The 16,775-nt window shown below is 40.9% G+C and overlaps 28 non-coding genes across 28 annotated transcripts; all 28 read left to right on the top strand.

Annotated features, from left to right (window-relative positions):
* Window positions 1–1,281: 1,281 nt before the first annotated feature.
* Trnan-guu lies at window positions 1,282–1,355 on the top strand. The gene has a single exon. It is a non-coding gene; the product is annotated as a tRNA-Asn (tRNA).
* Window positions 1,356–1,609: 254 nt separating this feature from the next.
* On the top strand, window positions 1,610–1,683 carry Trnan-guu. Its single transcript has one exon. It is a non-coding gene; the product is annotated as a tRNA-Asn (tRNA).
* A 587-nt stretch (window positions 1,684–2,270) lies between these two features.
* Window positions 2,271–2,344, top strand: Trnak-cuu. Its single transcript has one exon. It is a non-coding gene; the product is annotated as a tRNA-Lys (tRNA).
* An 89-nt stretch (window positions 2,345–2,433) lies between these two features.
* Trnan-guu lies at window positions 2,434–2,507 on the top strand. Its single transcript has one exon. It is a non-coding gene; the product is annotated as a tRNA-Asn (tRNA).
* Window positions 2,508–3,916: 1,409 nt separating this feature from the next.
* Trnak-cuu lies at window positions 3,917–3,990 on the top strand. Its single transcript has one exon. It is a non-coding gene; the product is annotated as a tRNA-Lys (tRNA).
* Window positions 3,991–4,079: 89 nt separating this feature from the next.
* Trnan-guu lies at window positions 4,080–4,153 on the top strand. Its single transcript has one exon. It is a non-coding gene; the product is annotated as a tRNA-Asn (tRNA).
* Window positions 4,154–4,738: 585 nt separating this feature from the next.
* Window positions 4,739–4,812, top strand: Trnan-guu. The gene has a single exon. It is a non-coding gene; the product is annotated as a tRNA-Asn (tRNA).
* A 585-nt stretch (window positions 4,813–5,397) lies between these two features.
* On the top strand, window positions 5,398–5,471 carry Trnan-guu. The gene has a single exon. It is a non-coding gene; the product is annotated as a tRNA-Asn (tRNA).
* A 90-nt stretch (window positions 5,472–5,561) lies between these two features.
* On the top strand, window positions 5,562–5,635 carry Trnad-guc. Its single transcript has one exon. It is a non-coding gene; the product is annotated as a tRNA-Asp (tRNA).
* Window positions 5,636–5,889: 254 nt separating this feature from the next.
* Window positions 5,890–5,963, top strand: Trnan-guu. Its single transcript has one exon. It is a non-coding gene; the product is annotated as a tRNA-Asn (tRNA).
* Window positions 5,964–6,389: 426 nt separating this feature from the next.
* Trnan-guu lies at window positions 6,390–6,463 on the top strand. Its single transcript has one exon. It is a non-coding gene; the product is annotated as a tRNA-Asn (tRNA).
* A 92-nt stretch (window positions 6,464–6,555) lies between these two features.
* Trnan-guu lies at window positions 6,556–6,629 on the top strand. The gene has a single exon. It is a non-coding gene; the product is annotated as a tRNA-Asn (tRNA).
* A 91-nt stretch (window positions 6,630–6,720) lies between these two features.
* On the top strand, window positions 6,721–6,794 carry Trnan-guu. Its single transcript has one exon. It is a non-coding gene; the product is annotated as a tRNA-Asn (tRNA).
* A 457-nt stretch (window positions 6,795–7,251) lies between these two features.
* Window positions 7,252–7,325, top strand: Trnan-guu. The gene has a single exon. It is a non-coding gene; the product is annotated as a tRNA-Asn (tRNA).
* Window positions 7,326–7,745: 420 nt separating this feature from the next.
* Trnan-guu lies at window positions 7,746–7,819 on the top strand. Its single transcript has one exon. It is a non-coding gene; the product is annotated as a tRNA-Asn (tRNA).
* A 90-nt stretch (window positions 7,820–7,909) lies between these two features.
* Window positions 7,910–7,983, top strand: Trnad-guc. The gene has a single exon. It is a non-coding gene; the product is annotated as a tRNA-Asp (tRNA).
* A 254-nt stretch (window positions 7,984–8,237) lies between these two features.
* Trnan-guu lies at window positions 8,238–8,311 on the top strand. The gene has a single exon. It is a non-coding gene; the product is annotated as a tRNA-Asn (tRNA).
* Window positions 8,312–8,737: 426 nt separating this feature from the next.
* On the top strand, window positions 8,738–8,811 carry Trnan-guu. Its single transcript has one exon. It is a non-coding gene; the product is annotated as a tRNA-Asn (tRNA).
* Window positions 8,812–8,903: 92 nt separating this feature from the next.
* Trnan-guu lies at window positions 8,904–8,977 on the top strand. Its single transcript has one exon. It is a non-coding gene; the product is annotated as a tRNA-Asn (tRNA).
* Window positions 8,978–9,068: 91 nt separating this feature from the next.
* Trnan-guu lies at window positions 9,069–9,142 on the top strand. Its single transcript has one exon. It is a non-coding gene; the product is annotated as a tRNA-Asn (tRNA).
* Window positions 9,143–9,599: 457 nt separating this feature from the next.
* On the top strand, window positions 9,600–9,673 carry Trnan-guu. Its single transcript has one exon. It is a non-coding gene; the product is annotated as a tRNA-Asn (tRNA).
* A 91-nt stretch (window positions 9,674–9,764) lies between these two features.
* Window positions 9,765–9,838, top strand: Trnan-guu. Its single transcript has one exon. It is a non-coding gene; the product is annotated as a tRNA-Asn (tRNA).
* A 751-nt stretch (window positions 9,839–10,589) lies between these two features.
* Window positions 10,590–10,663, top strand: Trnan-guu. The gene has a single exon. It is a non-coding gene; the product is annotated as a tRNA-Asn (tRNA).
* A 1,681-nt stretch (window positions 10,664–12,344) lies between these two features.
* Trnan-guu lies at window positions 12,345–12,418 on the top strand. The gene has a single exon. It is a non-coding gene; the product is annotated as a tRNA-Asn (tRNA).
* Window positions 12,419–13,167: 749 nt separating this feature from the next.
* Trnan-guu lies at window positions 13,168–13,241 on the top strand. Its single transcript has one exon. It is a non-coding gene; the product is annotated as a tRNA-Asn (tRNA).
* A 422-nt stretch (window positions 13,242–13,663) lies between these two features.
* On the top strand, window positions 13,664–13,737 carry Trnan-guu. Its single transcript has one exon. It is a non-coding gene; the product is annotated as a tRNA-Asn (tRNA).
* A 427-nt stretch (window positions 13,738–14,164) lies between these two features.
* On the top strand, window positions 14,165–14,238 carry Trnan-guu. Its single transcript has one exon. It is a non-coding gene; the product is annotated as a tRNA-Asn (tRNA).
* Window positions 14,239–15,488: 1,250 nt separating this feature from the next.
* Window positions 15,489–15,562, top strand: Trnan-guu. The gene has a single exon. It is a non-coding gene; the product is annotated as a tRNA-Asn (tRNA).
* The last annotated feature ends 1,213 nt before the right edge of the window (window positions 15,563–16,775 follow it).

Genomic DNA, 16,775 nt, shown 5'->3' with positions numbered 1-16,775 from the left:
AACCGAAACGTTGGTGGTTCAAGCCCACCCAGGGACTAAAGGGTATTTTTTTGGCATGATAAAAAACTGCTTCAAAAGTAATGACAGAAACCATTTAATGCCACGAATTTAATTTAGTTTACATCCAAGTCTCTGTGTTGCAATCGGTTAGCGCGTTCGGCTGTTAACCAAAAGGTCGGTGGTTCAATCCCATCCAGGGACGAAAGGAAGTTTTTTTGGCATGATAAAAAACTGCTTCAAAAGTAATGACAGAAACCATTTAATGCCACGAATGTAATTTAGTGTACATCCAAGTCTCTGTGTTGCAATCGGTTAGCGCGTTCGGCTGTTAACCAAAAGGTCGGTGGTTCAAGCCCACCCAGGGACGAAAGGATATTTTTTTGGCATGATATAAAATGCTTCAAATGTAATGATAGAAACCATGTAATACCACGAATTTAATTTAGTGTCAATCCAAGTCTCTGCGGCGCAATCGGTTAGCGCGTTCGACTGTTAACCGAAACGTTGGTGGTTCAAGCCCACCCAGGGACTAAAGGGTATTTTTTTGGCATGATAAAAAACTGCTTCAAAAGTAATGACAGAAACCATTTAATGCCACGAATTTAATTTAGTTTACATCCAAGTCTCTGTGTTGCAATCGGTTAGCGCGTTCGGCTGTTAACCAAAAGGTCGGTGGTTCAATCCCATCCAGGGACGAAAGGAAGTTTTTTTGGCATGATAAAACTGCTTCAAATGTAATAACAGAAACCATGTAATACCACTAATTTAATTTAGTGTCTATCAAAGTCTCTGTGGCGCAATCGGTTAGCGCGTTCGGCTGTTAACCGAAAGGTTGGTGGTTCAAGCCCACGAAGGGACGAAAGGATATTGTTTTTTGGCATGACAAAAAATCTCCTTCAATAGTAATGATAGAACCCATGTAATACCACGAATTTAATTTAGTGTCAATCCAAGTTTCTGTGGCGCAATCGGTTAGCGCGTTCTGCTGTTAACAGAAACGTTGGTGTTTCAAGCCCACCCAGGGGCGAAAGGTTATTTTTTTGGCATGATAAAAAACTGCTTCAAAAGTATTGACAGAAACCATTTAATGCCACGAATTTAATTTAGTGTACATCCAAGTCTCTGTGTTGCAATCGGTTAGCGCGTTCGGCTGTTAACCAAAAGGTCGGTGGTTCAAGCCCACCCAGGGACGAAAGGATATTTTTTGGCATGATATAAAATGCTTCAAATGTAATGATAGAACCCATGTAATACCACGAATTTAATTTAGTGTAAATCCAAGTTTCTGTGGCGCAATTGGTTAGCGCGTTCGACTGTTAACCGAAACGTTGGTGGTTCAAGCCCACCCAGGGACTAAAGGGTAATTTTTTGGCATGATAAAAAACTGCTTCAAAAGTAATGACAGAAACCATTTAATGCCACGAATTTAATTTAGTGTACATCCAAGTCTCTGTGTTGAAATCGGTTAGCGCGTTCGGCTGTTAACCAAAAGGTCGGTGGTTCAAGCCCATCCAGGGACGAAAGGATATTTTTTTGGCATGATAAAACTGCTTCAAATGTAATAACAGAAACCATGTAATACCACTAATTTAATTTAGTGTCTATCAAAGTCTCTGTGGCGCAATCGGTTAGCGCGTTCGGCTGTTAACCGAAAGGTTGGTGGATCAAGCCCACCCAGGGACGAAAGGATATTTTTTTTGGCATGACAAAAAATCTCCTTCAATAGTAATGATAGAACCCATGTAATACCACGAATTTAATTTAGTGTCAATCCAAGTTTCTGTCGCGCAATCGGTTAGCGCGTTCTGCTGTTAACAGAAACGTTGGTGGTTCAAGCCCACCCAGGGGCGAAAGGGTATTTTTTTGGCATGATAAAAAACGGCTTCAAAAGTATTGACAGAAACCATTTAATGCCACGAATTTAATTTAGTGTACATCCAAGTCTCTGTGTTGCAATCGGTTAGCGCGTTCGGCTGTTAACCAAAAGGTCGGTGGTTCAAGCCCACCCAGGGACGAAAGGATATTTTTTTGGCATGATATAAAATGATTCAAATGTAATGATAGAACCCATGTAATACCACGAATTTAATTTAGTGTAAATCCAAGTTTCTGTGGCGCAATTGGTTAGAGCGTTCGACTGTTAACCGAAACGTTGGTGGTTCAAGCCCACCCAGGGACTAAAGGGTATTTTTTTGGCATGATAAAAAACTGCTTCAAAAGTAATGACAGAAACCATTTAATGCCACGAATTTAATTTAGTGTACATCCAAGTCTCTGTGTTGCAATCGGTTAGCGCGTTCGGCTCTTAACCAAAAGGTCGGTGGTTCAAACCCATCCAGGGACGAAAGGATATTTTTTTGGCATGATAAAACTGCTTCAAATGTAATAACAGAAACCATGTAATACCACTAATTTAATTTAGTGTCTATCAAAGTCTCTGTGGCGCAACCGGTTAGCGCGTTCGGCTGTTAACCGAAAGGTTGGTGGTTCAAGCCCACCCAGGGACGAAAGGATGTTTTTTTGGCATGATAAAAAACTGCTTCAAAAGTAATGATAGAAACCATGTAATACCACGAATTTAATTTAGTGTCAATCCAAGTTTCTCTGGCGCAATCGTATAGCGCGTTCGGCTGTTAACTGAAAGGTCGGTGGTTCAAGCCCACCCAGGGACGAAAGGATATTTTTTTGGCATGATATAAAATGCTTCAAATGTAATGATAGAAACCATGTAATACCACGAATTTAATTTAGTGTCAATCCAAGTCTCTGCGGCGCAATCGGTTAGCGCGTTCGACTGTTAACCGAAACGTTGGTGGTTCAAGCCCACCCAGGGACTAAAGGGTATTTTTTTGGCATGATAAAAAACTGCTTCAAAAGTAATGACAGAAACCATTTAATGCCACGAATTTAATTTAGTTTACATCCAAGTCTCTGTGTTGCAATCGGTTAGCGCGTTCGGCTGTTAACCAAAAGGTCGGTGGTTCAATCCCATCCAGGGACGAAAGGAAATTTTTTTGGCATGATAAAACTGCTTCAAATGTAATAACAGAAACCATGTAATACCACTAATTTAATTTAGTGTCTATCAAAGTCTCTGTGGCGCAATCGGTTAGCGCGTTCGGCTGTTAACCGAAAGGTTGGTGGTTCAAGCCCACGAAGGGACGAAAGGATATTTTTTTTGGCATGACAAAAAATCTCCTTCAATAGTAATGATAGAACCCATGTAATACCACGAATTTAATTTAGTGTCAATCCAAGTTTCTGTGGCGCAATCGGTTAGCGCGTTCTGCTGTTAACAGAAACGTTGGTGTTTCAAGCCCACCCAGGGGCGAAGGGTTATTTTTTTGGCATGATAAAAAACTGCTTCAAAAGTATTGACAGAAACCATTTAATGCCACGAATTTAATTTAGTGTACATCCAAGTTTCTGTGGCGCAATCGGTTAGCGCGTTCTGCTGTTAACAGAAACGTTGGTGGTTCAAGCCCACCCAGGGGCGAAAGGGTATTTTTTTGGCATGATAAAAAACGGCTTCAAAAGTATTGACAGAAACCATTTAATGCCACGAATTTAATTTAGTGTACATCCAAGTCTCTGTGTTGCAATCGGTTAGCGCGTTCGGCTGTTAACCAAAAGGTCGGTGGTTCAAGCCCACCCAGGGACGAAAGGATATTTTTTTGGCATGATATAAAATGATTCAAATGTAATGATAGAACCCATGTAATACCACGAATTTAATTTAGTGTAAATCCAAGTTTCTGTGGCGCAATTGGTTAGAGCGTTCGACTGTTAACCGGAACGTTGGTGGTTCAAGCCCACCCAGGGACTAAAGGGTATTTTTTTGGCATGATAAAAAACTGCTTCAAAAGTAATGACAGAAACCATTTAATGCCACGAATTTAATTTAGTGTACATCCAAGTCTCTGTGTTGCAATCGGTTAGCGCGTTCGGCTCTTAACCAAAAGGTCGGTGGTTCAAACCCATCCAGGGACGAAAGGATATTTTTTTGGCATGATAAAACTGCTTCAAATGTAATAACAGAAACCATGTAATACCACTAATTTAATTTAGTGTCCATCAAAGTCTCTGTGGCGCAACCGGTTAGCGCGTTCGGCTGTTAACCGAGAGGTTGGTGGTTCAAGCCCACCCAGGGACGAAAGGATATTTTTTTTGGCATGATAAAAAACTGCTTCAAAAGTAATGGTAGAAACCATGTAATACCACGAATTTAATTGAATGTCAATCCAAGTTTCTCTGGCGCAATCGGTTAGCGCGTTAACCGAAAGGTTGGTGGTTCAAGCCCACCCAGGGACGAAAGGATATTTTTTTTGGCATGACAAAAAATCTCCTTCAATAGTAATGATAGAACCCATGTAATACCACGAATTTAATTTAGTGTCAATCCAAGTTTCTGTGGCGCAATCGGTTAGCGCGTTCGGCTGTTAACCTAAAGGTTGGTGGTTCAAGCCCACGAAGGGACGAAAGGCCGGATATTTTTTTGGCATGATAAAAAACTCCTTCAAAGGTAATGATAGAAACCATGTAATACAACGAATTTAATTTAATGTCAATCCAAGTTTCTCTGGCGCAATCGGTTAGCGCGTTAGGCTGTTAACCGAAAGGTTGGTGGTTCAAGCCCACGAAGGGACGAAAGGGTATTTTTTTGGCATGATAAAAATCTGCTTAAAAAGTAATGACAGAAACCATGTAATGCCACGAATTTAATTTAGTGTACATCCAAGTCTCTGTGGCGCAATCGGTTAGCGCGTTCGGCTGTTAACCGAAAGGTTGGTGGTTCAAGCCCACCCAGGGACGAAAGGATGTTTTTTTGGCATGATAAAAAACTGATTCAAAAGTAATGATAGAAACCATGTAATACCACGAATTTTATTTAGTGTCAATCCAAGTTTCTGTGGCGCAATCGTATAGCGCGTTCGGCTGTTAACTGAAAGGTTGGTGGCTCAAGCCCACCCAGGGACGAAAGGATATTTTATTGGCATGATAAAAAACTGCTTCAAAAGTAATGACAGAAACCATTTAATGCCACGAATGTAATTTAGTGTACATCCAAGTCTCTGTGTTGCAATCGGTTAGCGCGTTCGGCTGTTAAGCAAAAGGTCGGTGGTTCAAGCCCACCCAGGGACGAAAGGATATTTTTTTGGCATGATATAAAATGCTTCAAATGTAATGATAGAAACCATGTAATACCACGAATTTAATTTAGTGTCAATCCAAGTTTCTGCGGCGCAATCGGTTAGCGCATTCTGCTGTTAACAGAAACGTTGGTGGTTCAAGCCCACCCAGGGGCGAAAGGGTATTTTTTTGGCATGATAAAAAACTGCTTCAAAAGTAATGACAGAAACCATTTAATGCCACGAATTTAATTTAGTGTACATCCAAGTCTCTGTGTTGCAATCGGTTAGCACTTTCGGCTGTTAACCAAAAGGTCGGTGGTTCAAGCCCACCCAGGGACGAAAGGATATTTTTTTGGCATGATATAAAATGCTTCAAATGTAATGATAGAACCCATGTAATACCACGAATTTAATTTAGTGTAAATCCAAGTTTCTGTGGCGCAATTGGTTAGCGCGTTCGACTGTCAACCGAAACGTTGGTGGTTCAAGCCCACCCAGGGACTAAAGGGTATGTTTTTGGCAAGATAAAAAACTGCTTCAAAAGTAATGACAGAAACCATTTAATGCCACGAATTTAATTTAGTGTACATCCAAGTCTCTGTGTTGCAATCGGTTAGCGCGTTCGGCTGTTAACCAAAAGGTCGGTGGTTCAAGCCCATCCAGGGACGAAAGGATATTTTTTTGGCATGATAAAACTGCTTCAAATGTAATAACAGAAAGAATGTAATACCACTAATTTAATTTAGTGTCTATCAAAGTCTCTGTGGCGCAATCGGTTAGCGCGTTCGGCTGTTAACCGAAAGGTTGGTGGTTCAAGCCCACCCAGGGACGAAAGGATATTTTTTTGGCATGACAAAAAATCTCCTTCAATAGTAATGATAGAACCCATGTAATACCACGAATTTAATTTAGTGTCAATCCAAGTTTCTGTGGCGCAATCGGTTAGCGCGTTCGGCTGTTAACCTAAAGGTTGGTGGTTCAAGCCCAGAAAGGGACGAAAGGCCGGAAATTTTTTTGGCATGATAGAAAACTCCTTCAAAGGTAATGATAGAAACCATGTAATACAACGAATTTAATTTAATGTCAATCGAAGTTTCTCTGGCGCAATCGGTTAGCGCGTTCGGCTGTTAACCGAAAGGTTGATGGTTCAAGCCCAAGAAGGGACGAAAGGGTATTTTTTTGGCATGATAAAAATCTGCTTAAAAAATAATGACAGAAACCATGTAATGCCACGAATTTAATTTATTGTACATCCAAGTCTCTGTGGCGCAATCGGTTAGCGCGTTCGGCTGTTAACCGAAAGGTTGGTGGTTCAAGCCCACCCAGGGACGAAAGGATGTTTTTTTGGCATGATAAAAAAACTGCTTAAAAAGTAATGACAGAAACCATGTAATGCCACGAATTTAATTTAGTGTACATCCAAGTCTCTGTGGCGCAATCGGTTAGCGCGTTCGGCTGTTAACCGAAAGGTTGGTGGTTCAAGCCCACCCATGGACGAAAGGATGTTTTTTTGGAATGATAAAAAACTGCTTCAAAAGTAATGATAGAAACCATGTAATACCACGAATTAAATTTAGTGTCAATCCAAGTTTCTGTGGCGCAATTGGTTAGCGCGTTCGACTGTTAACCGAAACGTTGGTGGTTCAAGCCCACCCAGGGACTAAAGGGTATTTTTTTGGCATGATAAAAAACTGCTTCAAAAGTAATGACAGAAACCATTTAATGCCACGAATTTAATTTAGTGTACATCCAAGTCTCTGTGTTGCAATCGGTTAGCGCGTTCGGCTGTTAACCAAAAGGTCGGTGGTTCAAGCCCATCCAGGGACTAAAGGATATTTTTTTGGCATGATATAAAATGCTTCAAATGCAATGATAGAACCCATGTAATACCACGAATTTAATTTAGTGTCAATCCAAGTTTCTGTGGCGCAATCGGTTTTCGCGTTCGGCTGTTAACCGAAAGGTTGGTGGTTCAAGCCCACGAAGGGACGAAAGGCCGGATATTTTTTTGGCATGATAAAAAACTCCTTCGAAAGTAATGATAGAAACCATGTAATACCACGAATTTAATTGAATGTCAATCCAAGTTTCTCTGGCGCAATCTGTTAGCGCGTTCAAAGTCTCTGTGGCGCAATCGGTTAGCGCGTTCGGCTGTTAACCGAAAGGTTGGTGGTTCAAGCCCACCCAGGGACAAAAGGATATTTTTTTGGCATGATAAAAAAATGCTTCAAAAGTAATGACAGAAACCATTTAATGCCACGAATGTAATTTAGTGTACATCCAAGTCTCTGTGTTGCAATCGGTTAGCGCGTTCGGCTGTTAAGCAAAAGGTCGGTGGTTCAAGCCCACCCAGGGACGAAAGGATATTTTTTTGGCATGATATAAAATGCTTCAAATGTAATGATAGAAACCATGTAATACCACGAATTTAATTTAGTGTCAATCCAAGTTTCTGCGGCGCAATCGGTTAGCGCATTCTGCTGTTAACAGAAACGTTGGTGGTTCAAGCCCACCCAGGGGCGAAAGGGTATTTTTTTGGCATGATAAAAAACTGCTTCAAAAGTAATGACAGAAACCATTTAATGCCACGAATTTAATTTAGTGTACATCCAAGTCTCTGTGTTGCAATCGGTTAGCACTTTCGGCTGTTAACCAAAAGGTCGGTGGTTCAAGCCCACCCAGGGACGAAAGGATATTTTTTTGGCATGATATAAAATGCTTCAAATGTAATGATAGAACCCATGTAATACCACGAATTTAATTTAGTGTAAATCCAAGTTTCTGTGGCGCAATTGGTTAGCGCGTTCGACTGTCAACCGAAACGTTGGTGGTTCAAGCCCACCCAGGGACTAAAGGGTATGTTTTTGGCAAGATAAAAAACTGCTTCAAAAGTAATGACAGAAACCATTTAATGCCACGAATTTAATTTAGTGTACATCCAAGTCTCTGTGTTGCAATCGGTTAGCGCGTTCGGCTGTTAACCAAAAGGTCGGTGGTTCAAGCCCATCCAGGGACGAAAGGATATTTTTTTGGCATGATAAAACTGCTTCAAATGTAATAACAGAAAGAATGTAATACCACTAATTTAATTTAGTGTCTATCAAAGTCTCTGTGGCGCAATCGGTTAGCGCGTTCGGCTGTTAACCGAAAGGTTGGTGGTTCAAGCCCACCCAGGGACGAAAGGATATTTTTTTGGCATGACAAAAAATCTCCTTCAATAGTAATGATAGAACCCATGTAATACCACGAATTTAATTTAGTGTCAATCCAAGTTTCTGTGGCGCAATCGGTTAGCGCGTTCGGCTGTTAACCTAAAGGTTGGTGGTTCAAGCCCAGAAAGGGACGAAAGGCCGGAAATTTTTTTGGCATGATAGAAAACTCCTTCAAAGGTAATGATAGAAACCATGTAATACAACGAATTTAATTTAATGTCAATCGAAGTTTCTCTGGCGCAATCGGTTAGCGCGTTCGGCTGTTAACCGAAAGGTTGATGGTTCAAGCCCAAGAAGGGACGAAAGGGTACTTTTTTGGCATGATAAAAATCTGCTTAAAAAATAATGACAGAAACCATGTAATGCCACGAATTTAATTTATTGTACATCCAAGTCTCTGTGGCGCAATCGGTTAGCGCGTTCGGCTGTTAACCGAAAGGTTGGTGGTTCAAGCCCACCCAGGGACGAAAGGATGTTTTTTTGGCATGATAAAAAAACTGCTTAAAAAGTAATGACAGAAACCATGTAATGCCACGAATTTAATTTAGTGTACATCCAAGTCTCTGTGGCGCAATCGGTTAGCGCGTTCGGCTGTTAACCGAAAGGTTGGTGGTTCAAGCCCACCCATGGACGAAAGGATGTTTTTTTGGAATGATAAAAAACTGCTTCAAAAGTAATGATAGAAACCATGTAATACCACGAATTAAATTTAGTGTCAATCCAAGTTTCTGTGGCGCAATTGGTTAGCGCGTTCGACTGTTAACCGAAACGTTGGTGGTTCAAGCCCACCCAGGGACTAAAGGGTATTTTTTTGGCATGATAAAAAACTGCTTCAAAAGTAATGACAGAAACCATTTAATGCCACGAATTTAATTTAGTGTACATCCAAGTCTCTGTGTTGCAATCGGTTAGCGCGTTCGGCTGTTAACCAAAAGGTCGGTGGTTCAAGCCCATCCAGGGACTAAAGGATATTTTTTTGGCATGATATAAAATGCTTCAAATGCAATGATAGAACCCATGTAATACCACGAATTTAATTTAGTGTCAATCCAAGTTTCTGTGGCGCAATCGGTTTTCGCGTTCGGCTGTTAACCGAAAGGTTGGTGGTTCAAGCCCACGAAGGGACGAAAGGCCGGATATTTTTTTGGCATGATAAAAAACTCCTTCGAAAGTAATGATAGAAACCATGTAATACCACGAATTTAATTGAATGTCAATCCAAGTTTCTCTGGCGCAATCTGTTAGCGCGTTCAAAGTCTCTGTGGCGCAATCGGTTAGCGCGTTCGGCTGTTAACCGAAAGGTTGGTGGTTCAAGCCCACCCAGGGACGAAATGATATTTTTTTGGCATGATAAAAAAATGCTTCAAAAGTAATGACAGAAACCATTTAATGACACAAATGTAATTTAGTGTACATCCAAGTCTCTGTGGCGCAATCGGTTAGCGCGTTCGGCTGTTAACCGAAAGGTTGGTGGTTCAAGCCCACCCAGGGACGAAAGGATGTTTTTTTGGCATGATAAAAAAACTGCTTCAAAAGTAATGATAGAAACCATGTAATACCACGAATTTAATTTAGTGTCAATCCAAGTTTCTGTGGCGCAATCGTATAGCGCGTTCGGCTGTTAACTGAAATGTTGGTGGCTCAAGCCCACCCAGGGACGAAAGGATATTTTTTTGGCATGATAAAAAACTGCTTCAAAAGTAATGACAGAAACCATTTAATGCCACGAATGTAATTTAGTGTACATCCAAGTCTCTGTGTTGCAATCGGTTAGCGCGTTCGGCTGTTAACCAAAAGGTCGGTGGTTCAAGCCCACCCAGGGACGAAAGGATATTTTTTTGGCATGATATAAAATGCTTCAAATGTAATGATAGAAACCATGTAATACCACGAATTTAATTTAGTGTCAATCCAAGTTTCTGCGGCGCAATCGGTTAGCGCGTTCTGCTGTTAACAGAAACGTTGGTGGTTCAAGCCCACCCAGGGGCGAAAGGGTATTTCTTTGGCATGATAAAAAAAACTGCTTCAAAAGTAATGACAGAAACCATTTAATGCCACGAATTTAATTCAGTGTACATCCAAGTCTCTGTGTTGCAATCGGTTAGCGCGTTCGGCTGTTAACCAAAAGGTCGGTGGTTCAAGCCCATCCAGGGACGAAAGGATATTTTTTTGGCATGATAAAACTGCTTCAAATGTAATAACAGAAACCATGTAATACCACTAATTTAATTTAGTGTCTATCAAAGTCTCTGTGGCGCAATCGGTTAGCGCGTTCGGCTGTTAACCGAAAGGTTGGTGGTTCAAGCCCACCCAGGGACGAAAGGATATTTTTTTGGCATGATAAAAAAATGCTTCAAAAGTAATGACAGAAACCATTTAATGACACAAATGTAATTTAGTGTACATCCAAGTCTCTGTGTTGCAATCGGTTAGCGCGTTCGGCTGTTAACCAAAAGGTCGGTGGTTCAAGCCCACCCAGGGACGAAAGGATATTTTTTTGGCATGATATAAAATGCTTCAAATGTAATGATAGAAACCATGTAATACCACGAATTTAATTTAGTGTCAATCCAAGTTTCTGTGGCGCAATCGGTTAGCGCGTTCGGCTGTTAACAGAAACGTTGGTGGTTCAAGCCCACCCAGGGACGAAAGGATATTTTTTTGGCATGATAAAAAACTGCTTCAAAAGTAATGACAGAAACCATTTAATGCCACGAATTTAATTGAATGTCAATCCAAGTTTCTCTGGCGCAATCGGTTAGCGCGTTCGCCTGTTAACCGGAAGGTTGGTGGTTCAAGCCCACGAAGGGACGTAAGGGTATTTTTTTGGCATGATAAAAAACTGCTTAAAAAGTAATGACAGAAACCATGTAATGCCACGAATTTAATTTAGTTTACATCCAAGTCTCTTTGGGGCAATCGGTTAGCGCGTTCGGCTGTTAACCGAAAGGTTGGTGGTTCAAGCCCACCCAGGGACGAAAGTATGTTTTTTTGGCATGATAAAAAACTGCCAATCCAAGTTTCTCTGGCGCAATCGGTTAGCGCGTTCGGCTGTTAACCGGAAGGTTGGTGGTTCAAGCCCACGAAGGGACGAAAGGATATTTTTTTTGGCATGATAAAAATCTGCTTAAAACGTAATGACAGAATCCATGTAATGCCACGAATTTAATTTAGTGTACATCCAAGTCTCTGTGGCGCAATCGGTTAGCGCGTTTGGCTGTTAACCGAAAGGTTGGTGGTTCAAGCCCCCTTAGGGACGAAAGGATGTTTTTTTGGCATGATAAAAAACTGCTTCAAAAGTAATGATAGAAACCATGTAATACCACGAATTTAATTGAATGTCAATCCAAGTTTCTCTGGCGCAAACGGTTAGCGCGTTAACCAAAAGGTTGGTGGTTCAAGCCCACGAAGGGACGAAAAGGTATTTTTTATGGCATGATAAAAAACTGCTTCAAAAGTATTGACAGAAACTATTTAATGCCACGAATTTAATTTAGTGTACATCCAAGTCTCTGTGTTGCAATCGGTTAGCGCGTTCGGCTGTTAACCAAAAGGTCGGTGGTTCAAGCCCACCCAGGGACGAAAGGATATTTTTTTGGCATGATATAAAATGCTTCAAATGTAATGATAGAACCCATGTAATACCACGAATTTAATTTAGTGTAAATCCAAGTTTCTGTGGCGCAATTGGTTAGCGCATTCGACTGTTAACCGAAACGTTGGTGGTTCAAGCCCACCCAGGTACTAAAGGGTATTTTTTTGGCATGATAAAAAACTGCTTCAAAAGTAATGACAGAAACCATTTAATGCCACGAATTTAATTTAGTGTACATCCAAGTCTCTGTGTTGCAATCGGTTAGAGCGTTCGGCTCTTAACCAAAAGGTCGGTGGTTCAAGCCCATCCAGGGACGAAAGGATATTTTTTTGGCATGATAAAACTGCTTCAAATGTAATAACAGAAACCATGTAATACCACTAATTTAATTTAGTGTCTATCAAAGTCTCTGTGGCGCAATCGGTTAGCGCGTTCGGCTGTTAACCGAAAGGTTGGTGGTTCAAGCCCACCCAGGGACGAAAGGATATTTGTTTTGGCATGATAAAAAACTCCTTCAAAGGTAATGATAGAAACCATGTAATACAACGAATTTAATTTAATGTCAATCCAAGTTTCTCTGGCGCAATCGGTTAGCGCGTTCGGCTGTTAACCGAAAGGTTGGTGGTTCAAGCCCACGAAGGGACGAAAGGGTATTTTTTTGGCATTATAAAAATCTGCTTAAAAAGTAATGACAGAAACCATTTAATGCCACGAATTTAATTTAGTGTACATCCAAGTCTCTGTGTTGCAATCGGTTAGCGCGTTCGGCTGTTAACCAAAAGGTCGGTGGTTCAAGCCCACCCAGGGACGAAAGGATATTTTTTTGGCATGATATAAAATGCTTCAAATGTAATGATAGAACCCATGTAATACCACGAATTTAATTTAGTGTAAGTCCAAGTTTCTGTGGCGCAATTGATTAGCGCGTTCGACTGTTAACCGAAACGTTGGTGGTTCAAGCCCACCCAGGGACTAAAGGGTATTTTTTTGGCATGATAAAAAACTGCTTCAAAAGTAATGACAGAAACCATTTAATGCCACGAATTTAATTCAGTGTACATCCAAGTCTCTGTGTTGCAATCGGTTAGCGCGTTCGGCTGTTAACCAAAAGGTCGGTGGTTCAAGCCCATCCAGGGACGAAAGGATATTTTTTTGGCATGATAAAACTGCTTCAAATGTAATAACAGAAACCATGTAATACCACTAATTTAATTTAGTGTCTATCAAAGTCTCTGTGGCGCAATCGGTTAGCGCGTTCGGCTGTTAACCGAAAGGTTGGTGGTTCAAGCCCACCCAGGGACGAAAGGATATTTTTTTTGGCATGACAAAAAATCTCCTTCAATAGTAATGATAGAACCCATGTAATACCACGAATTTAATTTAGTGTCAATCCAAGTTTCTGTGGCGCAATCGGTTAGCGCGTTCTGCTGTTAACAGAAACGTTGGTGGTTCAAGCCCACCCAGGGGCGAAAGGGTATTTTTTTGGCATGATAAAAAACTGCTTCAAAAGTATTGACAGAAACCATTTAATGCCACGAATTTAATTTAGTGTACATCCAAGTCTCTGTGTTGCAATCGGTTAGCGCGTTCGGCTGTTAACCAAAAGGTCGGTGGTTCAAGCCCATCCAGGGACGAAAGGATATTTTTTTTGGCATGATAAAACTGCTTCAAATGTTATAACAGAAACCATGTAATACCACTAATTTAATTTAGTGTCTATCAAAGTCTCTGTGGCGCAATCGGTTAGCGCGTTTGGCTGTTAACCGAAAGGTTGGTGGTTCAAGCCCACCCAGGGACGAAAGGATATTTTTTTTGGCATGACAAAAAATATCCTTCAATAGTAATGATAGAACCCATGTAATACCACGAATTTAATTTAGTGTCAATCCAAGTTTCTGTGGCGCAATCGGTTAGCGCGTTCGGCTGGTAACCTAAAGGTTGGTGGTTCAAGCCCACGAAGGGACGAAAGGCCGGATATTTTTTTGGCATGATAAAAAACTCCTTCAAAGGTAATGATAGAAACCATGTAATACAACGAATTTAATTTAATGTCAATCCAAGTTTCTCTGGCGCAATCGGTTAGCGCGTTCGGCTGTTAACCGAAAGGTTGGTGGTTCAAGCCCACGAAGGGACGAAAGGGTATTTTTTTGGCATGATAAAAATCTGCTTAAAAAGTAATGACAGAAACCATGTAATGCCACGAATTTAATTTAGTTTACATCCAAGTCTCTGTGGCGCAATCGGTTAGCGCGTTCGGCTGTTAACCGAAAGGTTGGTGGTTCAAGCCCACCCAGGGACGAAAGGATGTTTTTTTGGCATGATAAAAAACTGCTTCAAAAGTAATAATAGAAACCATGTAATACCACGAATTTAATTTAGTGTCAATCCAAGTTTCTGTGGCGCAATCGTATAGCGCGTTCGGCTGTTAACTGAAAGGTTGGTGGCTCAAGCCCACCCAGGGACGAAAGGATATTTTTTTGGCATGATAAAAAACTGCTTCAAAAGTAATGACAGAAACCATTTAATGCCACGAATGTAATTTAGTGTACATCCAAGTCTCTGTGTTGCAATCGGTTAGCGCGTTCGGCTGTTAACCAAAAGGTCGGTGGTTCAAGCCCACCCAGGGACGAAAGGATATTTTTTTGGCGTGATATAAAATGCTTCAAATGTAATGATAGAAACCATGTAATACCACGAATTTAATTTAGTGTCAATCCAAGTTTCTGCGGCGCAATCGGTTAGCGCATTCTGCTGTTAACAGAAACGTTGGTGGTTCAAGCCCACCCAGGGGCGAAAGGGTATTTTTTTAGCATGATAAAAAACTGCTTCAAAAGTAATGACAGAAACCATTTAATGCCACGAATTTAATTTAGTGTACATCCAAGTCTCTGTGTTGCAATCGGTTAGCGCGTTCGGCTGTTAACCAAAAGGTCTGATGTTAAGCCCATCCAGGGACGAAAGGATATTTTTTTGGCATGATAAAACTGCTTCAAATGTAATAACAGAAACCATGTAATACCACTAATTTAATTTAGTGTCTATCAAAGTCACTGTGGAGCAATCGGTTAGCGCGTTCGGCTGTTAACCGAAAGGTTGGTGGTTCAAGCCCACCCAGGGACGAAAGGATATTTTTTTTTTGGCATGACAAAAAATCTCCTTCAATAGTAATGATAGAACCCATGTAATACCACGAATTTAATTTAGTGTCAATCCAAGTTTCTGAGGCGCAATCGGTTAGCGCGTTCGGCTGTTAACCTAAAGGTTGGTGGTTCAAGCCCACGAAGGAACGAAAGGCCGGATATTTTTTTGGCATGATAAAAAACTCCTTCAAAGGTAATGATAGAAACCATGTAAAACAACGAATTTAATTTAATGTCAATCCAAGTTTCTCTGGCGCAATCGGTTAGCGCGTTCGGCTGTTAACCGAAAGGTTGGTGATTCAAGCCCACGAAGGGACGAAAGGGTATTTTTTTGGCATGATAAAAATCTGCTTAAAAAGTAATGACAGAAACCATGTAATTCCACGAATTTAATTTAGTGTACATCCAAGTCTCTGTGGCGCAATCGGTTAGCCCGTTCGGCTGTTAACCGAAAGGTTGGTGGTTCAAGCCCACCCAGGGACGAAAGGATATTTTTTTGGCATGATAAAAAAATGCTTCAAAAGTAATGACAGAAACCATTTAATGACACAAATGTAATTTAGTGTACATCCAAGTCTCTGTGTTGCAATCGGTTAGCGCGTTCGGCTGTTAACCAAAAGGTCGGTGGTTCAAGCCCACCCAGGGACGAAAGGATATTTTTTTGGCATGATATAAAATGCTTCAAATGTAATGATAGAAACCATGTAATACCACGAATTTAATTTAGTGTCAATCCAAGTTTCTGTGGCGCAATCGGTTAGCGCGTTCGGCTGTTAACAGAAACGTTGGTGGTTCAAGCCCACCCAGGGACGAAAGGGTATTTTTTTGGCATGATAAAAAACTGCTTCAAAAGTAATGACAGAAACCATTTAATGCCACGAATTTAATTGAATGTCAATCCAAGTTTCTCTGGCGCAATCGGTTAGCGCGTTCGCCTGTTAACCGGAAGGTTGGTGGTTCAAGCCCACGAAGGGACGTAAGGGTATTTTTTTGGCATGATAAAAAACTGCTTCAAAAGTAATGATAGAAACCATGTAATACCACGAATTTAATTTAGTGTCAATCCAAGTTTCTGTGGCGCAATCGTATAGCGCGTTCGGCTGTTAACTGAAAGGTTGGTGGCTCAAGCCCACCCAGGGACGAAAGGATATTTTTTGGCATGATAAAAAACTGCTTCAAAAGTAATGACAGAAACCATTTAATGCCACGAATGTAATTTAGTGTACATCCAAGTCTATGTGTTGCAATCGGTTAGCACTTTCGGCTGTTAACCAAAAGGTCGGTGGTTCAAGCCCACCCAGGGACGAAAGGATATTTTTTTGGCATGATATAAAATGCTTCAAATGTAATGATAGAACCCATGTAATACCACGAATTTAATTTAGTGTAAATCCAAGTTTTTGTGGCGCAATTGGTTAGCGCGTTCGACTGTTAACCGAAACGTTGGTGGTTCAAGCCCACCCAGGGACTAAAGGGTATTTTTTTGGCATGATAAAAAACTGCTTCAAAAGTAATGACAGAAACCATTTAATGCCACGAATGTAATTTAGTGTACATCCAAGTCTCTGTGTTGCAATCGGTTAGCGCGTTCGGCTGTTAAGCAAAAGGTCGGTGGTTCAAGCCCACCCAGGGACGAAAGGATATTTTTTTGGCATGATATAAAATGCTTCAAATGTAATGATAGAAACCATGTAAT

The sequence above is a fragment of the Nematostella vectensis genome, chromosome 4, assembly GCF_932526225.1.
Source record: "Nematostella vectensis chromosome 4, jaNemVect1.1, whole genome shotgun sequence".
NCBI lineage: Eukaryota > Metazoa > Cnidaria > Anthozoa > Actiniaria > Edwardsiidae > Nematostella > Nematostella vectensis.
This window is presented reverse-complemented; position numbering and strand designations above follow the sequence as displayed.